At 41.8% G+C, this 6,842-nt stretch overlaps 1 protein-coding gene across 1 annotated transcript in view; it reads left to right on the forward strand.

Annotated features, from left to right (window-relative positions):
- Positions 1-2,906: 2,906 nt before the first annotated feature.
- ICK (intestinal cell kinase) overlaps positions 2,907-6,842 on the forward strand; it is a 53,056-nt gene continuing 49,120 nt past the window's right edge. The window contains exon 1 of the mRNA XM_006926437.3: positions 2,907-3,252. The gene's annotated coding sequence lies outside the window, so the exon portion shown is untranslated. The remainder of the gene's footprint in view (positions 3,253-6,842) is intronic.

Consider the following 6,842-nt stretch of genomic DNA (forward strand, 5'->3'; position numbering starts at 1 on the left):
CGCCTGCGTGCGCGGCACGGCTCTACTGCCCCGTGCGTGCTGCCCAGTGGAGGACGAGGGGCTGTGGGCCTACTGTGTGCGCAAGGCCGAACTGGGCGTGTAATCACAAATTCGCCGAACCCCAAACTCAACCCACTTATTCGGCTCAGTGAACACTTAAGCAAACTTGGAAAAAGCGTTATCTCAAAAATGTGTGTAATTCAAATTAAGGGTTGAGAGCCTAAGGCAAGAAGCCCCAATGAGCGCTGAACTTGGTGCTCGGGACGGTCGCTATAGGGTTCTCGACCACTGTAGCTGGAGTTCTAAACCAGGAATGCAGGGAAACAGTGAAACTCCACTACAATCACAGGCTGTTATAACGACTAAACTTTTTAAAAGCACAGGTTGAGGGAAAGATTCATTCAGGAGAGCAACAAGGGGGAAGTAAACTCGGCCACCGCAAGGCATGTCGCACTACAGTTCCCATCATGCAACGGGGGAAGGACGTTGAGACTCCAAAGCCTTAAAAACGAATCCTGCCCAGATGGCGCCCGCGAGACACTCTGGGATTTATAGTCCACTGTTCCGCGTGGAGCGCCGGAACTGCCACACGGTACTCTCCCCACCTTTTAAAGCCCAAGCACCTGATTTCACTTCCACAAAAGGCGCTTTTACTTATGAGGCGTTTTGTTATTTTCTCACACTTTACGTCGTTTTGTATATGGAATTTTGAGTGCACGGTGAAAACCTACAGTCTTATAGCCTCTTAATTTCTTCATTCAGCAAACATTTACGGAGTTTCTAGTTTCTGCTAGGTACCAGGTACTAATAGTCATCAGGGTTCCAAGACCTACTTTCAACGAGTTCACAGAATTTAAACTTTCTATCCATTTTAAACTTTCTATCCACTGGAGACCTTAACAGTGCAGTACATTTTCGGCAGAAAAATAGAGACAAGAGGTAAAAAAAGGAGTGGAGCGTAGAAGGGGTTGCAGAATAGTAAGCTACAACATGGAAGCCTAATATTAAGCTGTCTTAATATTAGGATCCACCCTTCGGCTGGGTGTATTTTTAGTTACATCCTAAATCAGCTACCTATAAAAAGTATTTTCATGTTTATCAGAGGCCAAAAATTTAATAATTTTTAGTTTTTAAAAGAGACTTTAGGGCTTAGGTCTTTTAAAAATGCTTTTTTTCCCAATAATCTCTTTAAAGGGATTTTGAAACAAATCTGGGGAAAAGATTAGATGTAAGAACTTATAATAGAAGAAAATTATATATGTGACTCGTGAATACAAAAGATCAGCTTTGCAAATGAAGAATGAAGTATTGAAATATTTTCAGAACTATTCAATTTCATTAAACACGTTGAATGCTAATTTATCTTGTTGAATTAGCACAGGTGGTTTCTATTATTCTAGCAAATAAACAATAAAGTTTAATAAAAATTAGTTTTTGTAATGATAAACTAAGCACATTTTATTAAAACGCTGTTAGGTTTCATAACTACCAATTTTCTATATTAGATCAGTAGCTAATATACTCCTTACAGGGTTGTAGTATCTCATCATATTATATTTACAGGGTTGTAATTTTCCTGAGGCTAGAACTGCTGACCAAAGCCATTTAATAGCTCAGTGGACTCTTGTAAAGGCAGAGCAAGATAGTCTCTCTGTTTGCTAGGTAGACTTGCTTGGACAACTGAATTTGACAAAAACTGATCTTTTTAAGATACTTTAAAAATCATTTTTCATGGGAGTAGCATAAGATTTTAGACTCCCTCTCGTCTACCTATCTTTTCATTGATAACGACATTTGATAATTTCATTTGCCACAGGGTTTGTTTGATGTATAGGCAAACGCAAAGGTAGATAAATGTTATACATTTGCCAAGTTGCCAGGTGACTCTCCCATTTGCAACAGGAAGTCTAAGAAAGCTTGACTGATTATGTGTTGTAGGGTTCTTCAACAGGAGCAAGAGGAGAGAGGGATTCAGGACTTTTGTATAGATTCTTTAGGGATAAAAACGATCTGTCTTCAGTTCTTTACAATTCAAAAATAAAAATAGATAAAATTGATATGGTTGTGAGCTGGGGATTTTAAAGTCAGACAAAGATCCACATTGTGTAAAAGTTACTCCTTTATTCATTAAAATTGTGTTGCTTAGGGTATTGTGATTTCCCTGACCAGCAGCATCAGCATCGATCATGGATAGGGCCCAGCAATGCTGTAACACACCCTCCGGGTGATTCTGATGCCTCCAAGCAAAGTTTGAGAACTATTGGCTTGCGGCAATTATGTACATTTAAATTGAGGACGTTGAAGCAATGTCTTTTTTCAAAGCACTTCAGAGCCAGTCCTTTTGTGTATGATTTAAGGTAATGTCTACAATATAATTTATGACAAAAGTGAATGTGTTTAACAAGTGTTAAATGTTAGATTTCATATAACCGGTTACAGAGAATAGCTGTTGTGTAGAGCATATCTAGGCTATTTCCCACCTAGAAAACGATCCGTTTTTTCAAACTAAAGTTAACAATATAAAAACTCTTAGAGTTCAAATGAATGCTAACAGGCAATCAGTTGCATCTTTATTTTAAACACTTTATTGTGGTAAAAATATATATAACACAATTTGCCATCTTAGCCATTCTGCGTGTACAATTCAGTAGCACTGACTTCCATCACAATGTCTTGCAATCTCAGTTACGTTTTAAAACCAGGAGAAATGTTTTCACCATGATTACCTATCATGAAATGTTCTCAGAACGTGCATCCACGGCCACCATTTCTAAATCTCGATCCCTGATGCAGCCGATCTGCAGTAAGGTGTGCGTTTGGAGCTGAGCTCACATTCATGGTCAGCTGGCTGCAGGGATCCCTGGGCTCTGTCCGACCCCTAGCCGAGAATGGAGCGCAGCTGCTCCGCGCCCCGGGGCGGCCTGCACGCGGTGCAGGGACGCGCAGGGCCAGCGAGGGGAGCTGCAGGGTAACTTCCCAGGGAAAGCGGCCGGTCGTCCCCGCTAAAAGCCTCCCTGCCTTTTGTTTGTTTTCCTGCCGGAGACTGGAGAGCAGCCGGGTTCCTGCTGCTCTACCATGCGCCGCGCGGCCCGTGCAACTCGCCAGACCTCTCGGGCGTCCCTGCACGGACGCCTCGGCCTCTCCTAGCAGGGATCGCCCCGACTCCCCATTCCCGAGCGGGCTGCTGCGCTCCACTCGCAGAGGAGCTGCGCTCACCGCAGGGGCGGGCCCCCGCCTATGTTCGCGGCGCCTGTAAGTGGGGTCAGGGATTTAGGGGCTTCTGCCGGGCGACCTGTCACTCGGGGAGATGGACTGGAGCTGCGGAAGGACCCTTGGCGGGTGGCCCCGTGAGAGATCGGAGGCGGAAGGAGGGGTTAATGAGCTGTAGTTTCTCTTCGCCGTAATGTGGGTCTCTCCCTCTTGGCATGAAAACTCCCGTTTCCTGAGTCTGGAAGATTTTGATGGGTGTTTACCTTTTAGTGTAAAAGAGGGCCAACGTTCGTGCCCGACGTGAAGCCCCTTTAGTAGGATGAGGAGGACTTGCCCTTGGAATTTTCATGATTAGGCCTTTGGCTGTCCTGCAAGGGTTCTGAGCGAGAATCCTCACGCATTTATGTGCAACCATTTTTCACTGGGTTTCTTTCTGTTCTGATTTCTTTCTTATCTGAGTACATGTTATGAGAGGGATGTTGAAGGGTTTTCCAGAGCAAGAGTTCCTTTTGTAATGCACCTTTTAAAGTTTGGCTTTGACACTAACATTGAGGGCTTTTATTTTAAATATAAAAGTACTTTAATGCATCATTCTGCAGAAAATAGTATTTATTTACCCTTATAACTAAATAGAGATCTGCTCTTGCTAAAGCTGGACTGTGCTGAGACAATATCATCCTGAATTTTGCATGCAGGGCTAGATTTCTGTAAAGTATTGGCAGTTGAGGTTTTTGTTTGTTTTATTTTGTTTTGTTTTTGGCCTGGAACATTCTTTGTAGCAGTAGAAGTTCAATAGCTACAGTTTTCACATTTCACATTTTACAATGAGTGGACTTTCTGGATGTGCCCCAATAGTGAATTGTACTATTGCTGGATTTAAAGTTAAAATGAGCTTTAAATTTGTGTAGTCAACATATAAATTATTAAGAAAAAGCTGTGTCTCAAGCATATGCTAGCTGTACTAGTAGTTAATGTACGCATAAATATGCACATTTGAAATAGTTTCTAAACAAAGCGCTGCGATTTAGTAAAGAATCTTTTAAGGCCTTCCTATCTATTTGAGGACCAGTAATTGTAAAACACTAGGAAGTGGTGTAGAAATGAGAACTGTGCTGGGATTCTTTATGTTAAATGGTATTCTGTACCACTGCCCCCGCCTTAAGATACAGCCCTCTACAGTGACCCTGCCCACTTTTTATTTCTCCCCTCTTTACTTTGCCTTCTTCCTCTTCCCCAAAGTCAACAGTGGCTGACTGGGAATGGTAAGCCACGTTTCTAAATAAGATTGGTTTTAGATGATGGAGGGATGTGTTGGAGGGTTGATGGAGCCTGTCTGAGTAGGCAGAAGTCTGTTTTTCTTGCCCAGGGAACTCAGCATTTTAGTCACAAAGAATCGGTTTTTCTCAGTGAAGTTTCCTTCCTACAGATTGTATGGAAATGAGCTACCAGGATAAGGAACAGGTTTTGGGGGTGGGGTGAGGGGGTATCAGTTGGCTGTTCAACATCATCAAAGCTCTTCTTATATTTTCATTATATATTTTATTCTCATTGCTTTTTGAGGTTACTAGTAAAGGTGGAAATCATGTCGATCTTGAACCTTTGAAATTATCTTTAACTTTTCTTTCATTTCCTTCTTCCTTTATATCAATGAATTGAGGCCTTTGAAGTGTGATGTGTATACATACCTCCCTCCATATTTTAATCGAGAACCTCACCCTTCCTCTCCTGCAGACTAGAGCAGGCTTTTAGCTAGCCTTCCAAGCCTGGATGTTATTAAGTCCTTAGTAAATGTTTGCTGAATGAATGAACAATGCTCCTTTTCCTGGAATCTTCTTCATTTCTTGTCAGTCTAATCTTTTTAAACTATCACTTCCTTATGTTTCTCCTTGCCTTGCCACCTTCAGTTCTTCATTCTCTGCTATTTAAGTCTAAATAAATTTGCCTGCTTTTTCAAGGCCTTTCATAATCAGGCCTCACTCCTCATGTCTAAATCCTGTTTTCAGGTCAGTATATGTCTTTGTGCTCTGTGCGGTTTGGTCTTTCTATCCTACCAAAGGAGCCAAGCTTGTTCTCACTGCACTGTCACTGCTCAGATTGCTTTCCCTAGAAACTCCCTCCCTTCTTTCCACTCTCCTGGGCAAATCTTACCCATATTCTAAGGAAAAGCCTAAGTCCTACTTCTTTCATAATGTCTTCTCTAACTACTCATTTCTCTTTTTTCCTTAAAGTCTTAACAATACTTGTTCATTAGCCCTTCATTATACTAGCTGTATTGATTTCTACTTGGTTTAGGCTATTTTGAGACTCTTTAGGGCAGGAGCTATATTTTATAAATGGTAATGTGGTATTGTGGGCTTTAGAGTCAGGCAGAATTGAGGTCAGGGCCTGACTCCGCTTATTACTCATGGGCCTTGTGGGATTTGCCTAGTATTAGTCTCTCACATGTAAACTAGGAGAAATGCCTCCCCCAGCTGATTGTGTTGTGAAGGTGGTCTAGCGCCTAAACAGTGGCTGTCATAAGCCTGACAAAAATCTCCTCTTCCCTTGACAATGATTCACAGCGTCCTGAACATGTAACAAATATTTGGTCGATGTTTATTGATTGATTTGTCATAGACCACCAAGTCATGGCTCAGCCTGAAGGCCCAGAGGATGGGCAATCTTGCAGTAAAGACTTAGTGTTACCCTGCCCTTACTTAAAATGGCTTGAGCTGAGGTTATATTGCTGGCTAGAACTCTGCTTCTGGGATCTGTTGCTGTTTTTCCATCTGAACCTTGCCAGGAACACTACTGACTTTTAAATTTTTTTTAAACTGCTTCTCATGGCAAGCTCTTCCATTTCATTTTGCTGAGTTGGAGTTTGACCTAGCCCTTCTATTTTTCTACTTGTGGGGTATGTATGAGTATATGTGTTTCTGACAGAACTACTTGTCTAGCACTTTCTTGGCAGAATTCTGGGTACAGTGACCTTTCTGTATATATTGATCTGTCAGCCTGTGAATAGTGTCTCACTTAATTTTAAAGTCTGTCATCAGTAGTCCTCGACAAACTTGGCATTCTGAAAAGGGCCTTTGACTGGAGTGGTATCAGAAATCTCTGTGGACTTCAGTGTTTGTGGTTGATGTGGTTGACCTGGAGAAAGCGTAAACAGAGGTATGTGCTGGACAGTTTACACACATATTGTTTGGGGGCGATGGTGTAACCATGTGCTAGGTTGTGGTGCTTACGTTTGAAACACAGTTTTAACTTCCTTATCGATATATATGTATCCTAGATAATTACCTTGTAAAAATAATTTAGTGAAGTAAATAATTTTCTGGGGCAAATTGCATTAAAATACTAAGATAGTGTTGTGGCGGAAAGAAATCAGAGATGCCTTTGCTTACAGCCAAAGAGAAAGTTAAACAAGCAGCACAGGTTCCTCTTGAGATGGTAAGGAAGGTTGATATGGGCATTCACGCTCAATCTCTGCACCTAGTGAGGTGCTGTCCGATATTAGGAAAATATTGCTACTCAACAGATCCTAGAAAAGTACTCTATCCAAGCAGAAAGCTTCCATTCCTGATTTCTTTCCAAGGAAACTGAAGTGTCCTTGCTCATTAAGTGCCTGATGTGCTGTGCTTTGAAAGTCG

The sequence above is a fragment of the Pteropus alecto genome, unplaced genomic scaffold, assembly GCF_000325575.1.
Source record: "Pteropus alecto unplaced genomic scaffold, ASM32557v1 scaffold7, whole genome shotgun sequence".
Classification (NCBI taxonomy): domain Eukaryota; kingdom Metazoa; phylum Chordata; class Mammalia; order Chiroptera; family Pteropodidae; genus Pteropus; species Pteropus alecto.